Genomic DNA, 25,784 nt, shown 5'->3' with positions numbered 1-25,784 from the left:
CTTGGGATTCTTGATTGGGTGAATCTACATGTCAGGGAAAGAAGCAAGATGTCGGTTAACGTCAGCGGTGATTTGTTGTCAGCAGATGTCCAGGACCAGTTAGCGAACTGCGGTTGGCACACACCGTGCCCATCGAACTAGTTTTCTTGGCAGCCGCAAAGGACGTCTGTGCGTCATTCGCCTTTACAGCAACGGCAAGCGGCCAGTGACCTAATTACGCGGTGGGAAGGCAAAAAGAGATGAAAGATGTAATCAACACACACCGCTCCTCACGTGAGCAGGAATAAAAACTGCCGGCTACGTATAAGCAGACGCGTCTCGGATTTTAATATGACGCCGCTACGGCCACTTATAAACCCTCGGGAAGAAATTGCGAGAAGGGAACTCACAACCCTAACCGAAAGTAGTGCGTACACTGAACAAGGAAATTGCCTGTGATTCACGTAGCGCTTGTTATGGCGTCGTTTGGAATATTTTCGGATGAAAGTTTCGTGACAAAGACGTTTTATTGATTTGGTCCCCAGCGATGCCATTCATTTCACTTCAAAGCATATCATTCAACTGAAAGATTTTGGAAGTCCATATCAGTGTCGCAAAGCACCAATAAACCACAGAGTTTGTACTCTCTTAACGCGTTTCTAGAAGTACTGTGTTAAAATTGGTTAGAAATTGACTTCTCTACTTCTGTGATCACGTTGTCTAAAAACATCGTTGTAATGGGACTTCAAGAAGTTTCTATGTCGATGTAATCATATTGTGTACTACAAAACCAAATGAGAATAAATTCCTCAGCGTACACCCGTTTGTTCGTAGAAACCGCAATGCCAAGGTAGTCTCTTTTTTTTGTACAGGACGAGACAGAACTCCTTGTTCTTTACAATACGTCTCGAGTGGTTGAGACACACCTTCGGTCCGATGTCAGGTACACTGTGTTTTCTTTTTTTGTGCTATTTACATGTGTTACGCAGCGGGTGGCTTATACTGTTACCTACTAACATCATTCAACATGTAAACATTGTATGTAATTCTGCAGGCTTTCGTGGCCGTTGTCACTGTAGTTAAAACCTTCTGTGTTATTAAGCCGCGTCGTATTTCTGGTAAAATGATCGACGTATCGATCCCTCTGCTCGGATCTTCCTCAGATCTTCTGGTGTCCAGTACTGCTAGAACACTGCAGTAGTGGACACCAGAAGATCCTGAGGAATATCCCAGCAGAGGAGTCGAAACGTCGATCATCTTAGTAGAAATAGACGCGGCCTAATGACCCAGAAGATTTTAACTACATGTAAACATTGCTCAGTGGTCTGCCACATCGGATTCACATTAATAATCGGAAAAGTGAATAGCGAGAAATGGTACTTACTGAACAAATTTGGGATTTCATGAGAGAGCAGTGATTTGATCGAGGGGAGGAAGTCACCCGCCGGTAGTTGGCTACTGGTCCATACACAGCGCGCTCCTCTACGTTGCGACTGCCTGCGCCCCAACGACCAGAAACCATATGGCGTGCGATCGTTCGAGAGACTGTTACTGGTCTAAACTAACAGCATGAGCTGCTGTTTGAAATCAACCACCGTTCACTAACCACACGGCGGTGCGTGAAAAAAAAAGAGGAGACATTGAACTATCAAGACATACTAGTGAAATGGATGAAAAATGAGGTTGACGTTGACAGAAAGGCACCGAGGCTCGACACTTATAAAGAAGGGACTCATCCACGTTGCGGATACATATCTATGTTTTCATTGCCAACCTTCTCGGGAAGCACCATAAGGGTCAACAATTTTTTTTCTCGGGCTGCCTTCTTACCTCGCCTGCAGATGGCAACTGCATAAATTCACAAACAAAAATTAGAAGGTTGTGAACTAATAACTTAATCAAAAAGTAATTACTGCAAAATGTTCCAGTGCAAGTGATAAATGAAAATCCCTGTATTAATTTATATCCAAATCAAAGTCATTGGCCTGTGATAATGAAATATACTGTAACCTCCCCACAAAAATATTAAAAGAAATATGAACCAAGTGTAACCTCCCTTCGGAAATAAGAAATTAAATGATGAACCAAGTGTAAACTCCCCACAAAATAATAGTTAAATGAATTTTAAATATTGTAACCTCTGAACAAAATTGGCTCCCATTTATAATCTCTGTGCAAAAATGCATTCACATTTAATGTTCCCACAAAATTCTTTTCTCATTTAATGTTAAGTTCGAAACAGAAAAATTCCTAAACACCAAAATAATAATAAAAAAATTCAGTAACCTGGTAAATTTTATGACGACAGCAGCGCTGCGCCTCGGCCCTGTATTCTGAATAAAAACAGCAAAAATTCTTACCTCAATAAAAACTGCGAATATATCTGCTCTTACATAAAAAATTTTCGGCACAGCTCCGTGCAATGCTGGCCTATGCTTTGTGATTCATGAAAGGAAAGATAATCCATTGAATAAAATCTTTAAATTGAAATGAATGCTTTTCTTTAAATTTACTTTATATTATAAAAATTATTATTGGGGCATTTTTTAAAAAGAAATTGAATGACAGTTAAGATACATTATTAGATATGCGCAAGGCTGCTTCTTTACCTTCTACAATAATACTCATCCTCCAGAGTCCCGACCAGAGCAGACTGCCGACACGCGCCGACTACCGCCCACTACTGCAGACTACTGAAGACTAACGCAGACTAACGACAAGCAACAACTAACTACGTACTGCTCTCTGGTCAGAGACTCTCCTATGCCTTGCCTATTGCAGGCAGCGCATATAGCGCATACCTCTTACAATACAGCCAAATGGATGCCTACAACGTCATGTAGTGTAGTTTTTTTATGTACTTCAATTTCGAAGTCGAACAAAGTATACTGCTTTTATCTAGTCATCGATTTTTTTTATTCATCAGTCTTCTGACTGGTTTAATGCGACCGCCACGAATACCTCGCCTGTGCCAACTTTTTCATCTAAGAGTAGCAATTGCAATCTACATCCACAGTTATTTGATGGATGTATTCCATTCTCTGTCTGCCTCTACAGTTTTCACCTTCTACAGCTCCAGCTCCCTCTAGTACCAGCACTTACTCCCTGGTATCTTAACAAATATCTTATCATCCTGTCCTTCCTTCTTGTCAGGGTTTTCCATATATATTCTGTCCTCGCCGATTCTGTGGAGAACCTTATCATTCCTTAATTTATCAGTCCACCTAATTTTCAACATTTCTCTGTAGCACCACATCTCGAATGCTTCGATACTCTTCTGTTCCAGTTTTACCACTCTCCCTGCTATGCTCTAAACGTACATTCTCAGGAATTTTTTCCTAAAATTAAGACTTACGTTTGATATTGTCTAGGAATGCATTTATACCAGTACTAATCTGCTTGTTATGTCCTCTTTGTTGCGTTCATCAAGGGTTGTTTTGCTGCCTGGTTGCAGAATTCCTTAACTTTATCTACTGCGTTGTCACCAATCATGATGTTAAGTTTCTCGCTGTTCTCATTTCTGCAGCTTCTTACTACATTCGTCTTTCTTTAATTTACTCTCAATCCATATTCTGTACTAATTAGAAAAATGGTCCAAATGGCTCTAAGCGCTATGCGACTTAACATCTGAGGTCATCAGTCCCCTAGACTTAGAACTACTTAAACCTAACTTACCTAAGGACATCACACACATCCATGCCTGAGGCAGGATTCGAACCTGCAACCGCAGCAGCAGCGCGGTTCCCGACTGAAGCGCCTAGAACCTTTCGGCCACAGCGGCCAGCCTACTAATTAGAATGTTCATTGCATAGAATAGATCCTACAATTCTTCACTATCACTCAGGATAGCTATGTCACCAGCGAATATTATCACTGTCATCCTTTCACCTTGAATTTTAAACACAGTCTTGAACCTTTATTTTATTTCTGTTATTGCTTCGTCGATGTATAGATTGAGCAGTAGAGGCAAAAGGCTGCACTCTTCTATTACACCCATTTTATTCCGAGCACTTCGATTTTGGTCTTCCAGTTTTATTGCTCGCTCTGGGTCCTTGTATAGATTGTGTATCATCCATCTCTGTTTATAGCTTACCCCCATATTCCTCAGAAATTCAAACCTCTTGCACCATTGTTGAACGCTTTTTTCATGTCGACAAATCCTAAGAACACGTCTTGATTTTTCTTCAGTTTTGCTTCCATTATCTGTCGTAACGTCTGCCGTTGCGCTCTGGTCCCTTTACCTTTTCTAAAGCCAAACTGATCGTCATCTAACAGATCTTCAATTTTCCTTTCCATTCTTCTGTGCATTATTCTTGTCAGCAGCTCGAATGCATGAGATGTTAAGCCGACTGTACGGTAATTTTCGCACTTGTCGGCTCTTGCTGTCTTCGGAATTATGAGTATAATGTTTTTTCGAACGTTTGATGTTATATCGCCATCCACAAAAATTCTACACTCTAACGTGACTATTAGTTTTGTTGTCACTTTCCCAATGATTTTAGGAATTACGATGGACTATTATCTACCCCTTCTTTCTTATTTGATCTCTTCTATATCGACTCGTGTTTCTTCTTCTATCACGTCTTCAGTGAAGTCATCCCCTCATAGAAGCCTTCAAAGTTCTCTTTCTGCCTATCCGCTCTTTACTCTTCGCTTAACAGTGGTATTACCATTGCATTTTTAATGTTGCTTTTAATTTCACCGAAGCTTGTCTGACTCTTCTATATACCGAGTCACTACTTCCGAAAATCACACTCGATTTCTTCAAACTTTTCATGCAGCTAATAAACCTGGGTTTCCTTGCACTTCCTATTTATTCAGTTCCGAAGCGACTTGCATTCGAATTTCCATGAACATTTCTGTACTTCCTTCTTGCGTGGATCAACTGAAGTATTTCTTCTGTTACCCATAGTTTCTTTGCAGTTATCTGCTTTGTACCTACATTTGGTCTCCAACGTCTGTGATTGCCCTTATTGAAGATATTCATTCCTCTTCAGCTGAGCTACCTACTGGGCTACTCGTTATGGCAGTATCTATAGCCTCAGAGAACTTCAAACGTGTCTCTTCATTTCTTAATGTTTCCGTAATACACTTGTTCGCGCATGACTCTTCCTCGCTAGTCTCTTAAAAACGGAAAACTGATATTTTGTCTTTTTTACCGGAATATAAGTAAAAAATAAAAACATCTGTTATAACCAAGATCAAAGAAATATCGAGAAATACAATACCGGATGTTCAGCACTAAAATATCGGTATCGGTTTTAACTGGATTACATTTATTGTTAGTTTTATTTAAGGTTGATGATTTTGTTAATACTTTCTATTTTCCTTTGTTGTTTGATTTTGGTTCTTATTATTTTACGTTTTTATAATTGTAGCTTTTTTAGATTTTGCCATACCTAGGCCGACACCGGCTAACGTAGGCGTGAACGCCGGAACTGTGATGACACGGGCGCCAGCAGCTGACAGCCGTACGGCCACCTGCTAATGCTGCCCGCCGCGTCATAGCCGTGACTGCCTTGGCCCTGACTCTCACCCGCCTGCTAATTTCTCTGTCCATATCCACGTGTCGTAAAGTGCCGACACGGTGCGAGCTGCCTTGACGGACTCCCTCAGTCTCATCCTACTCCATTCACAGAACGGGCGCCAGAAATTTTGATTGCTTCTACAACTCCGTACGAATCCAAATACACACCCTGACAAAGGATTGAAAGCACTCGGAAGGGGAAAAGGAAACGAAATGAAGAAGGTACGTGATTTGCCCCCCCATGAACCATGGACCTTGCCGTTGGTGGGGAGGCTTGCGTGCCTCAGCGATACAGATAGCCGTACCGTAGGTGCAACCACAACGGAGGGGTATCTGTTGAGAGGCTAGACAAACGTGTGGTTCCTGAAGAGGGGCAGTAGCCTTTTCAGTTGTTGCAAGGGCAACAGTCTGGATGATTGACCGATCTTGCCTTGTAACACTAACCAAAATGGCCTTGCTGTGCTGGTACTGCGAACGGCTGAAAGCAAGGGAAAACTACGGCCGTAATTTTTCCCGAGGGCATGCAGCTTTACTGTATGGTTAAATGATGATGGCGTCCTCTTGGGTAAAATATTCCGGAGGTAAAATAGTCCCCCATTCGGATCTCCGGGCGGGGACTACTCAAGAGGATATCGTTATCAGGAGAAAGAAAACTGGCGTTCTACGGATCGGAGCGTGGAATGTCAGATCCCTTAATCGGGCAGGTAGGTTAGAAAGGGAAATGGATAGGTTAAAGTTAGATATAGTGGGAATTAGTGAAGTTCGGTGGCAGGAGGAACAAGACTTCTGGTCAGGTGACTACAGGGTTATAAACACAAAATCAAATAGGGGTAATGCAGGAGTAGGTTTAATAATGAATAGGAAAATAGGAATGCGGGTAAACTACTACAAACAGCATAGTGAACGCATTATTGTGGCAAAGATAGATACGAAGCCCACGCCTACTACAGTAATACAAGTTTATTACAATACTAGCTCTGCAGATGACGAAGAAATTGAAGAAACGTATGATGAAATAAAAGAAATTATTCAGATAGTGAAGGGTGACGAAAATTTAATAGTCATGGGTGACTGGAATTCGGTAGTAGGAAAAGGGAGAGAAGGAAATGTAGTAGGTGAATATGGATTGGGGCTAAGAAATGAAAGAGGAAGCCTTCTGGTAGAATTTTGCACAGAGCATAACTTAATCACAGCTAACACTTGCTTCAAGAATCATAAAGAAGGTTGTATACGTGGAATAATCCTGGAGATGCTAAAAGGTATCAGATAGATTATATAATGGTAAGACACAGATTTAGGAACCAGATTTTAAATTGTAAGACATTTCCAGGAGCAGATGTGGACTCTGACCACAATCTATTGGTTATGATCTGTAGATTAAAACTGAAGAAACTGCAAAAAGGTGGGAATTTAAGGAGATGGGACCTGGATAAACTGACTAAACCAGAGGTTGTACAGAGTTTCAGGGAGAGCATAAGGGAACAATTGAGAGGAATGGGGGAAAGAAATACAATAGAAGAAGAATGGGTAGCTCTGAGGGATGAAGTAGTGAAGGCAGCAGAGGATCGAGTAGGTAAAAAGACGAGAGCTAGTAGAAATCCTTGGGTAACAGAAGATATATTGAATTTAATTGATGAAAGGAGAAAATATAAAAATGCAGTAAGTGAGGCAGGCAAAAAGGAATACAAACGTCTCAAAAATGAGATCGACAAGAAGTGCAAAATTTCTAAGCAGGGATGGGTAGAGGACAAATCTAAGGATGTAGAAGCGAGTATCACTAGGGGTAAGATAGATACTGCCTACAGGAAAATTAAAGACGCCTTTGAAGATAAGAGAACCACTTGCATGAACATCAAGAGCTCAGATGGAAACCCAGTTCTAAGCAAAGAATGGAAAGCAGAAAGGTGGAAGGAGTATATAGAGGGTCTATACAAGGACGATGTACTTGAGGACAGTATTATGGAAATGGAAGAGGATGTAGATGAAGATGAAATGGGAGATACGATACTGCGTGAAGAGTTTGACAGAGCACTAAAAGACCTGAGTCGAAACAAGGCCCCCGGTGTGGACAACATTCAATTAGAACTACTGACGGCCGTGGGAGAGCCAGTCCTGACAAAACTCTACCATCTGGTGAGCAAGATGTATGAAACAGGCGAAATACCCTCAGACTTCAAGAAGAATATAATAATTCCAATCCCAAAGAAAGCAGGTGTTGACAGATGTGAAAATTACCGAACTATCAGTTTAATAAGTCACAGCTGCAAAATACTAACACGAATTCTTTACAGATGAATGGTAAAATTAGGAGAAGCCGACCTCGGGGAAGATCAGTTTGGATTCCGTAGAAATGTTGGAGCACGTGAGACAATACTGACCGTACGACTTATCTCTGAAGCTAGATTAAGGAAGGGCAAACCTACGTTTCTAGCATTTGTAGACTTAGAGAAAGCTTTTGACAATGTTGACTGGAATACCCTCTTTCAAATTCTGAAGGTGGCAGGGGTAAAATACAGGGAGCGAAAGGCTATTTACAATTTGTACAGAAACCAGATGGGAATTATAAGAGTCGAGGGACATGAAAGGGAAGCAGTGGTTGGGAAGGGAGTGAGACAGGGCTGTAGCCTCTCCCCGATGTTATTCAATCTGTATATTGAGCAAGCAGTGAAGGAAACAAAAGAAAATTTCGGAGTAGGTATTAAAATCCATGGAGAAGAAACAAAAACTTTGAGGTTCGCCGATGACATTGTAATTCTGTCAGAGACAGCAAAGGACTTGGAAGAGCAGTTGAACGGAATGGATAGTGTCTTGAAAGGAGGATATAAGATAAACATCAACAAAAGCAAAACGAGGATAATGGAAGGTAGTCGATATAAGTCGGGTGATGCTGAAGGAATTAGATTAGGAAATGAGACACTTAAAGTAGTAAAGGACTTTTGCTATCTGGGGAGCAAAATAACTGATGATGGTCGAAGTAGAGAGGATATAAAATGTAGACTGGCAATGGAAAGGAAAGCGTTTCTGAAGGAGAGAAATTTGTTAACATCGAATATAGATTTAAGTGTCAGGAAGTCGTTTCTGAAAGTATTTGTATGGAGTGTGGCCATGTATGGAAGTGGAACATGGACAGTAAATAGTTTGGACAAGAAGAGAATAGAAGCTTTTGAAATGTGGTGCTACAGAAGAATGCTGAAGATTAGATGGGTAGATCACATAACTAATGAGTAAGTATTGAATAGGATTGGGGAGAAGAGGAGTTTGTGGCACAGCTTGACTAGAAGAAGGGATCGGTTGGTAGGACATGTTCTGAGGCATCAAGGGATCACCAATTTACTATTGGAGGGCAGCGTGGAGGGTAAAAATCGTAGAGGGAGACCAAGAGACGAATACACTAAGCAGATTCAGATGGATGTAGGTTGCGGTAGGTACTGGGAGATGATGAAGCTTGCGCAGGATAGAGTAGCATGGAGAGCTGCATCAAACCAGTCTCAGGACTGAAGACCACAACAACAACAACGTGATACGATTTCATTGATTTCAGATTCGAATCATATATACAAAGAACTTACAAGGGAACCTCCACATCGCACCCCCCTCAGATTTAGTTACAAGTTGGCACAGTGGATACGCCTTGAAAAACTGAACACAGATCAATCGAGAAAACAGGAAGAAGTTGTGTGGAACTATGAAAAAAATTAGCAAAATATACAAACTGAGTAGTCCATGCGCAAGATATGCAACATCAAGAATAGTGCGAGCTAAGGAGCGCCGTGCTCCCGTGGTTAGCTTGAGCAGCTGCGGAACGAGAGGTCCTTGGTTCAAGTCTTCTCTCGAGTGAAAAGTTTAATTTTTTATTTTCAGACAATTATTATCTGTCCGTCCGATGAGAGGTAAAAACATATTTTTTGACAGAGCACAGGAAAAACTATTCGACTGTGAAACTGTTGCATTCATTTGTTGCAGTTTATGTGACGAACTCTTAAGTTTTCATCAATTTTTTGGGAGTGGTTATCACATCCACAAGAAAACCTAAATCGGGCAAGGTAGAAGAATCTTTTTACCCATTCGCCAAGTGTACAAGTTAGGTGAGTCGACAACATATTCCTGTCATGTGACGCACATGCCGTCACCAGTGTCGTATAGAATATATGAGACGTGTTTTCCTGTGGAGGAATCGGTTGACCTATGACCTTGCGATCAAATGTTTTCGGTTCCCATTGGAGAGGCACGTCCTTTCGTCTACTAATCGCACGGTTTTGCGGTGCGGTCGCAAAGCACAGACACTAAACTTATTACAGTGAACAGAGACGTCAATGAACGAACGGACAGACCAATTCTTTGCGAAAATAAAGAAAGTAAACTTTTCACTCGAGGGAAGACTTGAACCAAGGATCTGTCGATCCGCAGCTGCTCGCGCTAACCGCAGGACCACTGCGCTCCTGAGCTCACATTATCCTTGATGTTGCCTATCTTTCGCATGGACTACTCAATTTGTATATTTTGCTCATTTTTTTCATAGTTCCACACAACTTCTTCCTGTTTTGTCGATTGATCTGTGTTCAGTTTTTCAAGGCCTATCCACAGTGCCAACTTATAACTAAATCTGAGGGGGGTGCGATGGGGAGGTTCCCTTGTTAGCAGTACGAGACTGCACACGCGCTAGTCTTGATGCATGCACTGATTCTGTTGCGAAGGGTGTCATAAAGTCATTCGATCATCTTCTGAGGCAATATGGGGTCCACAGCTGTTACAAATGATCCTTGATACTTATTGGATACTGACACTCAAACGGGTCGACTTCCTAGTTGGTCCCAAACACATCAGATCTGGGCACCTTGCTGGCCACGAGAATACCTCAGCATCACGCAGACAGTTCATAGAGGAACTTGTTATGTTTAGTACGAGCATTATCCTGCTGAGAAACGACACCACGAGAGGTAACACGTGAAGACGCACGATGACCGTGGTGTACTGTTACGTCGTCAGAGTTCCCTCAATCACTGCAGGCCGAGAGCTTAAGTCATCTGAGTTTCGCAGACATGTTTAAAAAATACGTAATAACTATTTGGAGTACCCTTTTTTAAAATAAATTGTCTTCTATTGTTCGGATAGTATGTTTTTGTGACCGTCTTACTACTCATAGCTCCTCGCTTGCTGTAGCCTTTCAACTGACATCCGACCGTGCCTTATGGGCAATTTAATTTTTTTGTCAGACAGTGTACCTCTGACTCTAGTTTCGCAGAAATTATTGGCGTATATGGTCAGCATCCAACTTCTTCCCATCAATTTCTCACGTTAAATCAATAAATCTGGTGCAACATTTTCTACTTGACGCAAAATTTCTCCAGGCAAATACCTTTTGTACCGTTACGAGGTAGAGTGGGACCCATTCTGCACCTACCCATACATTAACAACTTGTGACGGTTACCACGTATCATACACGGGATCTTGATTACCAGTAACCAGCGACAGTGGTCGCTGGACCACATTAAAGAAAGCATTGTGATTAATTCAAGATATCTGTAACTTAACTTTACCTATGCTATGTTCGCGGGCCTAACCGAGTCACGCGCGCTCTGCCGTCGCTCAGCCCGGCCGCAGGTGCGCGGTGGTCGGCCTTAGCTTCGCGTCGAGGCCGCCGGAGGTTCGTGGCGTTATCTCCGGCTGAAGACGTCGCGCCATTCAGTAGTTCTTGCCTGCGGCTACCTCTATGGCCACGAGATATGAGGGGAGCACAGACCTGACGCCACGGCCTCTCGCTCTTGCTCGCTAGCTGTGTTAATATCGAAGTGTTATTGCATAGATCTTCTAACATTCTACGTGGTGTCTGTTTGTTCTAAGTCGTGTCTCCCTAACACTTTCGCGCAACGACGCTCTGAGCGTGTTTTTTAGGGAATTGACTAGTTTGAACGTGGGACCTGTTGCTGGTAAGGAGACGCCAGACCACACATGACATGTAGAGTTCAGAAGAGTTCAGTGAGACTTGCGATGATATAATCAAATACTTAATGATTTCAGCGTCAGCTCCATTGCACTCCCTGTAAAAGAATCTTAATACTAACTAAATTTAGTGGAAGGGGTTCAAGGCTTCCCTAATTTTAGTTAGCTGGTAAAATAACGTCGAAAAAGCAGTTAAGTTTACCATTGGAAATTTTATTCTACTCACAAAACATTGTTGATAAATTGCACTATTGATAAAAGGAAATATTTTAATACAGGATGATAAAAACCAACTGCGTTCAACAAAAATGTGAACGAATATTCCCTGAATGGGTTTCCAAGTTCTATAATGGATCGAAGGATGATCTATGCCATATCACACGTATAATCTAGGTTTAAGTTAAGTTTCATAAAAGAGAAAACTATCAAAATGGTCTACAGTGACCCTCAATTATCTATAATTACTTATTTAACTTGTGGTAAATTACAGTGGCTGATGTGGCTTCTCAATAATTATATAACAGAAAAATCATCGCGTTTCAGATTTTAACTTCAAGTAGCAAATGTGAATACCATGGGCTTTAATTGACGATCGACACTAGTATTACGCAAAAAGGGGATGTACCAGATGAGACTTCTGCAGTTCTGAGTGAAGCCTTATGCGGCATCGCATGCGTTCATTACCTTGTCGGTGGTTAGGCAGCGTCAGGGAGCGGCGGTCGGCGCAGCTCCACACAACCTCACCGTCTCGGAAGCAACCCTCTCTAACGTCTCTTTACTACAATTTAGCGAAGTTGGTTTAAGAAAAAGGTATCTGGCTGTGTTTTCAACTGACCAATCAGGGTCTCAATGTTAACCTTAAGCTCCACCTACAAAAATTCTGTCTATCTAATGAGAAACGTTATACTTTTTGTGGTGGGGCAATGTTTTTAATATTTGCAACGTAACAGGGACGCGTATAGTCTCACGCTAAAACTTGCAGCTGGTGTGGCCCTTTTAGTGTTATCGTAAGATCTGTACTGTTCTTCTGGAGGGCTCTAGCTTTTAACATGGGCTGGAGGCTGCTCTTGGCGATCGTCTGGCGACGTGGGTGTCCGTCCCTTATCGTAGGGCCTTCTAGCTTACACGGCTCTGCTCTCGGCTTCTGTTCCCGTTTCTCCCCTAGGAACTGCGTCTGTTTCACGGTGGGAAGGTATGACATGCTTTTAGGCGTTCTTCTGTTAGTCTGTGGTATTCCATTTGCTCACTCGTTGATCATATTACTTTGGTTAATTTAATGTCAGGATTTATTCGGAGCTATGTGACATACTGCCGGATTTGCTATCATGTCAGGGTTTTCATGGAAGGTGTTGGATTTGCCTGATACCTTGCAATCTTTTATGACAACCTTGGGCTTAGAACTTAGTTACGATTTGGATTGTACTGTGGATTTGTGAATTGTATTGTGAACTTAATTACGTAGCTACTTGCTATGAGAGAAATAGACGGTGCCTGCTTCAGTGTGGAGAACAAAGATAAGTAATCTTCCTCATCGCTGGCGCCTTACTTTGAGACTAATCTTCTCTCGGCCATCAGATGTTTCGTCACACCCCGGTCACGTCCTGCTACCAATTCCAACTTATGTTTGCCACTCCAGGCAGACATAAAAACCTAGACTGTAGGATGGGCTCATACAATAATGCCTGATGCGTTTTCATGACTTCATTTATAAGTAATCAGTTTTGCTTTTCGGAAGTGACTACGATCTTTTTTGTAGAAATAAGTTTCCAAAGATAAAAATCTAGTAACCTACATAAATATTTCTTGCTCCACTGGGCCTCTGGGTCAGGTTCCTTGCCATGTGGACGCTCCTGGATAATCTATCGTTAAGTCCAAAGAACACAATGTTCAGGCGACTGCAACTAGGCGCGTCACACGTGGCGGATTAAGCACGTCTTTTAGGATACCTGCACCTTTAAGGCGTAGATGCGAATAGTATTGTGACCTGACGCTGGAATAAACGTCTTCGGAGCGTGAGACGCGGGGAGTTGCAGTCTTTAAACCGAATTACTTTGCTGCTGTTACTTGTTACAAACATCTCTGATGCCATAACACTGATACCTTCCCCGATCCCTCCCCCTCTCTTCCCCCTGTCAGGATGTCTGCATTTACATAGTACTCCAAAAACCACCTAACGGCGTGTGGCTGAGTGTACTTCTGGTACCTGCAACTAATCCCCCTACCTTGTTCCGCTCACGATGGCGCATGAGAAGAAGGTTCGTACGGTTTGACTCCTGCTAAAACTTAATTTTTAATTTATATTTTCTCATGATTGTTCGTATATGGTTTGCATCCAAACTATCGGAAGAAAGAGAAATTTTTCCAAATGTCAACGAGGTGGGTTTTTCCTTAGAAACTTCGAACATTTGTTGTAAATGCGGGAATACTGCATTTATTTGCTGTAGTAGATGCCGTTTCAATTTGTGTTTTCCATGTATGTACGACAAATACCATCCTGCAACATGTGATGTCGAGAACACATCCGACGAGTAATTTACATTACTCTTGTGACTTAATGTACTACTGGATAACGTCATTCGCATCATTATTTATCGGGGTTTGACTTCTCCTTTCCGAGCCCGTCCCTCGTCCTTGAAAATTTAATTAAAAATAGTAAATTGTTAAATAATTATGAAATTCACTACAACTGCATGAAAATTCACGTGGATCTTTTTTTCATTATATTGTCTCTCAAATGTCATATAAATTAAATAATGTGACCAGTGATAAAAATATATAGATTAAAAAATAAGTGTTAGTGGCATTCGAACCGTTAGCTCGTCCACGACCTTCTTGCTAAGCCCGAACTTGACCACCCCAACTTCTCGTGGGCGGCGCCTGCGCACAGATACATCTTGTGATTTTCTCGGAATTACGTGAGTAGTGCACCTTATTGCTTGCTCGTTGTGTTGTTTTAATAGCCTACTAAAAGTGTACAAAAATTGAAGTAAATCCATGATCCCAACGTTGTGGCCTCCCCGTGTATGTTGTTTCGATACGAAAAGTATCAGTTGTGGTGCTGACCACTTCTGTAATTTTTGTTCATGCCAGATTATCGAAATTTTCACCATGTATTCTTAAGAAGATATTTCTTGGGAACTTAGAAATTTTTTTCATTATTATTATCCGTTAACGATATCCAGGGGTTCAACGTTACCGTACTTATGCGTGTAAAATGAGCACCTAATATCCTGTCTGAGACGTAAATGCAGATTTAATTGATCTAGTGAATATGTGGCAGGGGTTCTGGGGTCAGCGCATGGGCTCTGTGGTCACCAAATTTTGTTTTTTTGTCGCCATTTTCCCACCAATAAAAGTTTATGACGCGCTGTGTCTGTGCAATGAGCACTTCATACCTATACAGACTGTCTTGACCTGGAAATTATTCGGTGGTACCACCTGGCGGCGTAAGCGCCTTACAAAAAATTACTTTCCATGTGAAATTCTTTGTACTTGCAAACCAAACGCCGCATTTTTTGGTACACGGAAGGTGTAGCTTAAAAATGTTGTGCATTATTATGTAAGGAAGTGTAAAGTGAAACTGCGTTGGATGGGAGACGATTTTGTTTAACCGTATATTATACATACTTCTAACATTCTGCGTGGTTTCTGTTTGTTCTAAGTCGTGTCTCCCTACCACTTTCGCGCAACGACGCTCTGAGCGTGTTTTTTAGGGAATTGACTAGTTTGAACCTGGGACCTGTTGCTGGTAAGGAGACGCCAGACCACACATGACATGTCGAGTTCAGAAGAGTTCAGTGAGACTAGCGATGATATAACCAAATACTTAATGATTTCAGCGTCAGCTCCACTGCACTCCCTGTAAAAGAATCTTAATACTAACTAAATTTAGTGGAAGGGGTTCAAGGCTTTCCTATTTTTAGTTAGCTGGTAAAATAACGTCGAAAAGCAGTTAAGTTTACCATTGGAAATTTTATCCTACTCACAAAACATTGTTTATAAATTGCACTATTGATAAAAGGAAATGTTTTAATATAGGATGATAAAAACCAACTGCGTTCAACAATAATGTGAACGAATATTCCCTGAATGGGTTTCCAAGTTCTACAATGGATCGAAGGATGACCTATGCCATATCACATCTATAATCTAGGTTTAACTTAAGTTTCACAAAAGAGAAAACTATCAAAATGGTCTACAGTGACCCTCAATTATCTTTAATTAGTTATCTAACTTGTCGTAAATTACAATGGCTGATGTGGCTTCTCAATAATTATATAACAGAAAAATCATCGCGTTTCAGATTTTAACTTCAAGTAGCAAATGTGAATACCATGAGCTTCAATTGACGATCGACACTAGTATTACGTAAAAAGGGGATGTAACAGATGAGACTTCTGCAGTTCTGAGTGAAGCCTTATGCGCTCAAAAATGCGGCATCGCGTGCGTTCATGACCTTGTCGGTGTTCGTCTGGGGGCGGCGGCCATCGCAGCTCCTTACAGCTCGCCGTCTCCGAACTAACTCCTTTCTAACTTCTCGTTACTACAATTTTCCGAAATTGGTTTAAAAAAAACTATCTGGCTGTGTTTTCATCTGACCAATCAGGATCTCAATGTTAACCTTAAGCTCCGCCTACAAAAATTCTGTCTATCCAATGAGAAACGTTATACTTTTCATGGTGGGGCAATGTTTTTAAAGTTTGCAACGTAATAGAGACGCGAAAAAGTCTGACGCTAAAACTTGCAGCTGGTGTGGCCCTTTTAGTGTTATCGTAAGATCTATACTGTTCTTCTGGAGGGCTCTAGCTTTTAACATTGGCTGGGGGGTGGTCCTGCCGGTTAGCTGGCGACGTGGGTGTCCGTCCCTTATCGTAGGGCCTTCTAGCTTAACACGGTTCTGCTCTCGGCTTCTGTTCTCGTTTCTCCCCTCGGAACTGCGTCTGTCTCACGGTGGGACGGTATAACATGCATTTAGGCGTTCTTCTGTTAGTCTGTGGTATTCCATTTGCTCACTCGTTACTCGTATTACTTTGGTTATTTTAATGTCAGGATTTATTCGGAGCTATGTGACATACTACTGGATTTGCTTATCATGTCAGGGTTTTCATGCAAGGTGTTGGATTTGCCTGACACCTTACATACTTATTTGTTGTTTATACGTGTAAAAGTGTATAAATGAGGCGACATATATAAATAAAATTGTCAAAACTTTACTGACCTTAGAATTCGTTTTATGTAAGCAGCAAATCCTTCGGGTATCAGGCAAAAGAAGGGAACTGCCAGAAAAATGCTTCTGCTAGAGCTCAAAAAAGGCGAATATGTTCCTCTTTAAAATACCTTGACAGACAAGTGTGGAACCAGCTGCCTCGTTCCTCATTCCTCCTTCCGTGTCAAAAATTTTGGCGTGCAAACATATTCACGCTTTTGTGCTGAAAGAGTCTAGCAGAGAGACTGTGAGACTGGGAGAGAGAGGAGCCGGTATCAGTGGGAGAGAAAGAGAGAGGAGACGGTGATAGTGAGAGAAAGTGGCAGTGAAAGAGAAAGATAGATGGATAAAGACAACAGCCATGGGAGCCACAGACAGACAGTAGCAGTAAAAGAGAAAGAGAGATGGATAGAGATAGAGGCACTGGGGGCAAAAGAGAGAGACGAGAAAGTGGAAATGAAAATTAAAGATGAGTGGAGACCATACATAGGATTGGGGGTCTGGATCCTCCCAGACCGGCGAACACCGACATGTAGATAAAGGGAAGGGCGCGTTTGGACCGAAATTTTAAACACGTGGGTATAGGGGAAAAATAAGTTGGCCACCCTAAAATTTTTGAGGTACTGAGATGGCAGTGAGAAGGAAAGACGAAAGGAGACAGTGTAAGTGCGAGAGGAGACAGTGGCATTGGGATGCACTGTAAATCAGTGGGAGTAAAGGAGACGGTGGGAGAGAGACATGTGTGTATAGACAGAGACTGGGTAAAAGGATTTAGAATGCTCTGTGTTAAAAGAGTGTGAATATGTTCGCACGCCAAAATAGTAGAGGCAGCTGTCTCTCCATTTTTCTGTCACAGTCTTTTAAAGAGGAATATATTCGCCTGTTTTGGGAGGAGGGGGACCTTGAATATAACAAGCCTATGTGTGAAACCTGACTCCGGAAGTCTTTAGCAGTGACTCTCAGATAAGGTCGTTATCTTGACTCTCTATCTCTCTGCCATATTAATGTGAGTTTTTTACTATCTTTTCGTAAATGAGTAGAAACCGCCAGCTTTTCATTTTGTATACTCTGTACAACCGTTATCTGTAATACACGAATATGGTTATTTATGCATATATTAATATAATGTTTTGTTATTCTGGACATGTTACAGTCACCAGTCACCTGTAACGCTGAGACACAAAGAGGAGCTGAGAAGAGCTCAGCACGTAGTGGGGAACTAGGAATAAGAAGTTAGCATCACAATCAGAGCACAAAGGTGAGTAACAAATATACGAAATGTATTGACTTGTAGAAGTGGCAGTTATTAAATTTAGTAACTAGCATGTCACATCATGATTATTTTTTTAAATTCTAAAGTGTAACATAATTTTGCAGGCGAACAATTCTTAAAATAAATGAAGCCTTTAAAACAGCACGTGCACGATTTTAGAAAGACCGAAGATGACTAGAAAATTGGCTGTAAAAGTAAGAACGTAATGAAACTTCCTGGCAGATTAAAACTGTGTGCCTGACCGAGACTCGAACTCGGGACCTTTGCCTTTAGCGGGCAAGTGCTCTACCATCTGAGCTACCGCAGCACGACTCACGCCCGGTACTCACAGCTTTACTTCTGCCAGTATCAGTAAGGTAAAAGTCCCGAGTTCGAGTCTCGGTCGGGCACACAGTTTTAATCTTCCAGGAAGTTTCATATCAGCGCACACTCCGCTGCAGAGTGAAAATCTCATTCTGGTAACAACGAAATGACACGTTATTGGCGGGCTTCATATTGGAGAGCAGTTGCTTTGAATCGGATCCTATATCCGAACCAAACATTCATTTGCTGTTAACACGGGAATCGCTGTTACGGATGTCTTCAGTGTATTCGTAACTTTTGATATTTAGCAAGTACCTGTTCCAACTGTAGCTCCCGCAAAGAAAGCAGGCGATTGTTCTGGGCAGATAAAGGCGTCACTGACGAAAAACTCTCCTCTGCGAACTCTTCGCATAGGACACTCATGTCTACAGGGTGAAGCCCAACTCCACAGGCAAAATTTCTGATGTTGTTCAACAATATTTTCAGAAATGCCACCTGTGGTCTCCGGTGGTTTGTTCTAGAGTAATTGCATTTCGTTTTATTTCTTTCCTTCATTTAGTTTTGTGTATGTATTGCACTATAAATGTCTGAACAAGAGTGAAAACGTCGACGGTGTGCGCTGTATGTCCTTTCTGGAAACAAACTCGTTGCTTTGTTCACGGTACTTTACTCTTAACCTTCGCCGGCCGTGTGGCCGAGCGGTTCTAGGCGCTTCAGTCTGGCACCGAGCGCCCTCTACGGTCGCAGACTCGAATCCTGCCTCGGGCATGGATGTGTGTGATGTCCTTAGGTTATTTAGGTTTAAGTAGTTCTAATTTCTAGGGGACTGATGACCTCCGATGTTAAGTCCCATAGTGCTCAGAGCCATTTGCACCATTTCTTAACCTTCAAGCTTGCATTTGGTACTGCTCGGTCCTATCTCTTGCTTTGCTTACTGTACTTCACTTTCCACCATCAACACTGCTTTCGGTACTAGGTTTACTGATGAAGAATTTGCCGATATGCATCTTCTGTATGGGTCACTCAGTGCAGCGGAAGAGTGGTACAACGAACCTATGCTGAGCTACTCCCGTAACGATGGGAACTACATCACAGTAGTTTTGCATATTTACAGAGGCGCCTGAGAGAAAACGGTTCCTTCCGCGTTAGAATGGAAGTATTGGCCATATGAGATATGCCAGGACAAAAGAGAGAAAGTGTTACACTCGATTGGTACAGTCATAGTGGCCAGTGGACTCTCCATGTCGAGTGGAGTTTGAAAATTGGTTCCTACAGCTATATGCAGGAAATTACAACTTTTGTGCATTCGTATTTTTTACAGATAAGGCCATCTCTACAAGAAAGTACATGCTCAACAGTAGGAATAGCCATATATATGATGATGAAAACCCAATCATACTGCTATGACTATCCTATCTACACAAGCTCACTTTAAATGTCTGGATAGGTACTGTTAACAATTACGTGGCTTCCTGATTAACTGTTCAGAGTCGTGTTGAAACGTTGCTTCAACATGTCCGACAGTTCTCAGAAGGTCGACCGCTCTGATTTCGTCACCTTGCATCGTATCAACATGGCTGGGTTCGGGACGTTTTTAAATATATTTTGGACAACATTCGATTGGTCAGTGTGGTCCTGTCCCATGCCTCGCTCGGGCATCGCACGTGGCACCAAGGCTCTTTCTATTAAGAGTCTATTTACGAGACACTGGTCGATGCTCACATGGACCTGGTTCCTAGATGTGTCGCAGCTGCGGAAACAGTACACAAAACTCCTGGGTTTCTTGGCCGTGTAAGACACCCAGTTGTGCGTCACTGTTACGCTCTGCCATGATCACGGTGGTCAACATTTTGAACAATACCATACCCGTAAGGGAACAGTTCTCTATTTGTTACACACTGTACTATACACTGACAGAAGAAATAGAAAGTTCTGTGCTGAATGTATACGTGTTTCATGTGAGAGACTCAGGTGCCCGCCAGAAGACTTTACTGCTGTTGCGCCTGCTAGTAGGCATGCGGAATCGCATGTCGAGGGGCGGCCTGAGTGCAACTGGCTAGGACTGTCGCAGTCTGCCTCGGTACAGGTACATTATTGAAACGCTCATGAAACGCCAGTGGGTGACTCTGAGGCTGTTGCCGAACTGGGGAGTCTTACAGAGACTGTTTGCGGTTTTTTTTTTTTTCCATGTGTGTTTGAATGTCGCACCCCTTCGTAATCTCATCATAGAAATGCCCAGAGCAGGAGGGCCGAAAAAGCAAAAGCATCCTTTGCTGCTTCGGACCGCGTTAATAAGTAGTCAAATGGTTTTGAACGGTCCCTACTGTTTCCACCCTGTACACCAGAGCGAAACCTGCAGCCGCACTGCACTCCAAAGGGGCGGGATCTCGTTCAGTGAGGTTGATGGCCCAACATACACAACAGTTGAATCGTCCAGGGATGTCAGCAGTGATGTCAAGAGCGTCATCCTGTTTCTCACCACTCTGTCAACAGTCATGTGTGGGAATCAACGCCTCAAGGAAAGGAGTAATTTCATTTACGCTCTTTAATGCTATCCCCTAAGGCTTGTCGACTCTTAGCGGCGATGTATGTGAAAAGTTTTCCTCCATAAGAAAACCGCATGGTTTCGACACTGGGTGTCACGATTCTGATCTTCATCGGAGAGCAGTCAAAAGAAGGTGTGAAATATGGGTAAGAGAGGATGTGGCGACCTCCCCATTGTGTGGCGTTGGGCAGAATTGCAGCGAAATTTGGTGCCGACGCGACATTATTAACCCACTTAACCCATTCACGTGAACGTCTGAGATCTGGTCTTTTTTTCGCATTTGTCAGCATCTTGCTGTTTGAGGCGTCGCCAAACCCGAGAGTAACGATGCATGGCGCCATGCTCTCGCACCCTTACAGATCAAGGTTGTTGGCACCTTCGAGCCAAATTTCAAACTTCTCCGTCGCATTGGGAAACAATTACGGCGTTTCGAAAAAGCGATCCTTTAATTGTGTAGCATCAGTGTACGTGCCACCATTCGTAAAAATACCCTCGGCGACCCTCGTTACCGTAATTGCATTAAACAGCTACGGAATCATACCAGGAGCAATGCCAGAAATTAACGCAATCTGTAGAAATGCAAGAAACCGATTAAAGTGCAAAATAAGAATGCGAAGAGTGTGGGCTGTATGAGGCGTGGTAACTGAGGGCTACGGTAGGCAAAGCCAGTGCAGCTCGCAGCACCTCACATTTTCTGCTAGAGATCTGCATATGTCACATCTAGACTACCGTGGATAAAAACCTAATCATGAGCAAGGAAACTGCCAAAAACCATAAACGTGCGCACCTGCACAAATAAGGGATTCCGGAATACAAATCCAACAGCCAACTGGATTTTAAGGGCCAACTGTGTGAGTGTGGTAATCAGTGGAGAAAGCTGTCAAATAACATCAAACTTTCAACTTCGTCGCAGAAAAGATAGTTTGTGAAGGCAGCTTTCCTCCTCAAATGAATGTGTAATCTATGTTAACTACACTCCTGGAAATGGAAAAAAGAACACATTGACACCGGTGTGTCAGACCCACCATACTTGCTCCGGACACTGCGAGAGGGCTGTACAAGCAATGATCACACGCACGGCACAGCGGACACACCAGGAACCGCGGTGTTGGCCGTCGAATGGCGCTAGCTGCGCAGCATTTGTGCACCGCCGCCGTCAGTGTCAGCCAGTTTCCCGTGGCATACGGAGCTCCATCGCAGTCTTTAACACTGGTAGCATGCCGCGACAGCGTGGACGTGAACCGTATGTGCAGTTGACGGACTTTGAGCGAGGGCGTATAGTGCGCATGCGGGAGGCCGGGTGGACGTACCGCCGAATTGCTCAACACGTGGGGGGTGAGGTCTCCACAGTACATCGATGTTGTCGCCAGTGGTCGGCGGAAGGTGCACGTGCCCGTCGACCTGGGACCGGACCGCAGCGACGCACGGATGCACGCCAAGACCGTAGGATCCTACGCAGTGCCGTAGGGGACCGCACCGCCACTCCCCAGCAAATTAGGGACACTGTTGCTCCTGGGGTATCGGCGAGGACCATTCGCAACCGTCTCCATGAAGCTGGGCTACGGTCCCGCACACCTTTAGGCCGTCTTCCGCTCACGCCCCAACATCGTGCAGCCCGCCTCCAGTGGTGTCGCGACAGGCGTGAATGGAGGGACGAATGGAGACGTGTCGTCTTCAGCGATGAGAGTCGCTTCTGCCTTGGTGCCAATGATGGTCGTATGCGTGTTTGGCGCCGTGCAGGTGAGCGCCACAATCAGGACTGCATACGACTGAGGCACACAGGGCCAACACCCGGCATCATGGTGTGGGGAGCGATCTCCTACACTGGCCGTACACCACTGGTGATCGTCGAGGGGACACTGAATAGTGCACGGTACATCCAAACCGTCATAGAACCCATCGTTCTACCATTCCTAGACCGGCAAGGGAACTTGCTGTTCCAACAGGACAATGCACGTCCGCATGTATCCCGTGCTACCCAACGTGCTCTAGAAGGTGTAAGTCAACTACCCTGGCCAGCAAGATCTCCGGATCTGTCCCCCATTGAGCATGTTTGGGACTGGATGAAGCGTCGTCTCACGCGGTCTGCACGTCCAGCACGAACGCTGGTCCAACTGAGGCGCCAGGTGGAAATGGCATGGCAAGCCGTTCCACAGGACTACATCCAGCATCTCTACGATCGTCTCCATGGGAGAATAGCAGCCTGCATTGCTGCGAAAGGTGGATATACACTGTACTAGTGCCGACATTGTGCATGCTCTGTTGCCTGTGTCTATGTGCCTGTGGTTCTGTCAGTGTGATCATGTGATGTATCTGACCCCAGGAATGTGTCAATAAAGTTTCCCCTTCCTGGGACAATGAATTCACGGTGTTCTTATTTCAATTTCCAGGAGTGTAGTAGTTTAGCTTAATTGTGAAGAGAAGTGAGTGACCTTTTTTTGTCTAAGAGTAACCCATTACATTTATAATAATTCTTCCATCCTAAAGTGTTACAGTATTGGGAGACCATTCCATGGAGGTTTTGAATAACTGTGCTAGTAGCAGAGAGAAAACGCAACGTAATATAACGTTTAGGCTACCCACCGACAGCAATGTTATGCATTTCCAACTAAGGTAATTTAATTGTAAGATATGGACAATTTGGTCCTGCGGTGCCCGGGTTATTGCAGGAAAAGAAATGGCAAGAAGCAGTGAGAGATACTTTCCTATACACAGGAATTTCCGTTAGCCAGGGACACACAACTGCAGAGGGGACTATGCTTAACAAAATTTCTCAGAGAGTAAGAGAGTCACACTAAGTGATACAGACATTATAACATTACCTATGGTTTTACAGCAATATTTCGATTCAGAGGGGGCACCATCTTCTTCTTTTTTTTTTTTTTTACTAGCGGTAGTGCCGAAATGCGAAATTGCAGCAGTCTAAAAGAGTAGGCGTAAAGGGAAGGAGACAGATATAAACGATCCGAAGACAGGTTCTGTCTGATGAGTACGTATGAATTCCTCAGCCGAGCATCGTTAACCTTGTCGTGTCTTTGTATAAATGCACAGGGCTGGTACCTGGTTGATGGATTAATCATCTGCTCGGGCAAAACACGAGGCAATGCCGATGTTCTGCGTCGTGTACGAAGCACCTAAGAACCTGCTACGAAAGGACTTCGAAAAGCTAAGTTACGCATATCGGCCCACGCATTGTCAGAAGAGAGCGCGTGTTGCAGGCTCCCTGGAGACGCAGTTCTGCACACGTGGTTGGTGCTTTCCAGGGAGGGGGCCACAGACGACATTGTCCAGGCAATGGAGGAACTGATTCGCAGCATCCGCTGATTTCCCAACGATGCGGTCGTTCACACAACAGTTCACGAGAGGCTCTTTGACGAAGGAGCGGATTGCTATTGTCGAGGAACTGAATGTTTGGTGGAAGTTCCGACCAGGCTTGGTCACTATGTTGAAAATTAGTGTCATGTACCTGTGTCACTGTGAAATGCAGTGCAGCATTCTATAAAAGTTACTTGGCATTCGTAGTAATGTCTAACTTACTTTTTCAAATCCCATCGTATGTTTGTTAGGCACCTTGCGAGTACTATGTAAAAAACGTGTCTACAAGCTTACGGTTGACTCCCTTGCATGTTTAAGAACAGGGAGGCTGAAGGAGAGGTAGTGCACAAAATAACGACGACAGGGTCGATCAGCTTAGTACGATATCGCAACTGCTGCTGTACCATACTGGCAGAGTCTAACGTACGCTCTTCACTATTAAAATGTAGTCTAAGTTTACGTAAAGCGTATGCATTTCACTGGCGAATGGAGGCATTATCCTATTATGTAATAGCGGAAGACAAAGCACTTCGGCCTTGAGGACGTATCGATCGCCTCTTACGGAAGGTTACCTGTTTCCCTACGAGGCGCGTGTAATGATGCACCACGGAAGCATCTCCAGTAAGGCTTACTTGTTATCTGTAAATTAGCGGGACGTTCAGTAACGAGTCTTGTTTAAATTATAATAAGGTGACCTAAGATATGAGAAAAATCGGAAGTGGTAGGAACATCATAAAGTAACCTGTCTCAATTTGCGGACATCACAGACGTGTTACTATTGATCTCCCTGTTCGATGTAATATTTTGATGCCTGTAACGCCGGAAATGCATATCCTCCTATTTCCATCTATTGTACTATAATTTGTTTTCCTTATTTTTGTTACCTGAATATATGACATGTCTGTGTCTTTACACATTGTAATTGTTTTACTATTTGTATATATATATTTATGCATTTATGTCGATGTATAATTGGTTTGTTTCGTAAATATTATTTGTATTTTTACGCTGGGTCTTGCCTAGGGAAAACTGCTATCGAACGATTACATCGATAGGTCGTGTGAAGTGTAGCGAAATTTATTACTTCTGACAAACTTTTAGTTTTCACACTACACGTGTCAACCTTCAGTTGCCACGCTTCTAGTGCTAATTATATGTGTAATAACCTTTCTTTTTCAGTTATTATAGTAATTGTCCATAGGACTGGCGACCGTAATTTCCCCCAAATCTCAAATATCTAATTACCGCTAGTTGATTGTTAACGTAACGGCCGCACATTTACTTTCTTTATTAACTTTATCCCTATTTCAAAATTAATTTCCACCAGTTTCACTTGCATTTTTCCTTTCATTTAGATGTAACCCTTTCCTCCCTCTTTACCGACAGGTTAACTTCGGTGGCGATTGCTTTTCCAAAATTCCCATTAGGTACACGCGGTTTCATTTTTCACTGTCATTAAGGTCGATAAGTGAGGGGGAGGTTACATGCCACCTAAGGAACAGCTTCCCATGTGCAACTAAGCTTGTTTGGATTGCTCCTCCATCACATATCTCTCAGAACATGTGGTCAACGACGGGCAGTTGTTAAGTTTAGACGTAGGTTTACTCCCGTGGGTTCAAAATGGTTCAAATGGCTCTGAGCACTATGGGACTCAACTGCTGAGGTCATTAGTCCCCTAGAACTTAGAACTAGTTA

At 43.1% G+C, this 25,784-nt stretch overlaps 1 protein-coding gene across 2 annotated transcripts in view; it reads left to right on the top strand.

The window, feature by feature from the left end:
• Positions 1-25,784, top strand: part of LOC126457379 (inositol polyphosphate multikinase) — a 367,387-nt gene that overhangs the window by 168,493 nt on the left and 173,110 nt on the right. For both annotated transcript variants that reach the window (XM_050093635.1, XM_050093636.1), the window contains exon 3: positions 17,807-17,911. The gene's annotated coding sequence lies outside the window, so the exon portion shown is untranslated. The remainder of the gene's footprint in view (positions 1-17,806; positions 17,912-25,784) is intronic.

Source organism: Schistocerca serialis, chromosome 2 (assembly GCF_023864345.2).
Source record: "Schistocerca serialis cubense isolate TAMUIC-IGC-003099 chromosome 2, iqSchSeri2.2, whole genome shotgun sequence".
Classification (NCBI taxonomy): Eukaryota; Metazoa; Arthropoda; class Insecta; order Orthoptera; family Acrididae; genus Schistocerca; species Schistocerca serialis.
Note: the sequence above shows the minus strand (reverse complement) of the source record. Positions and strands in the feature narration are given on the sequence as shown.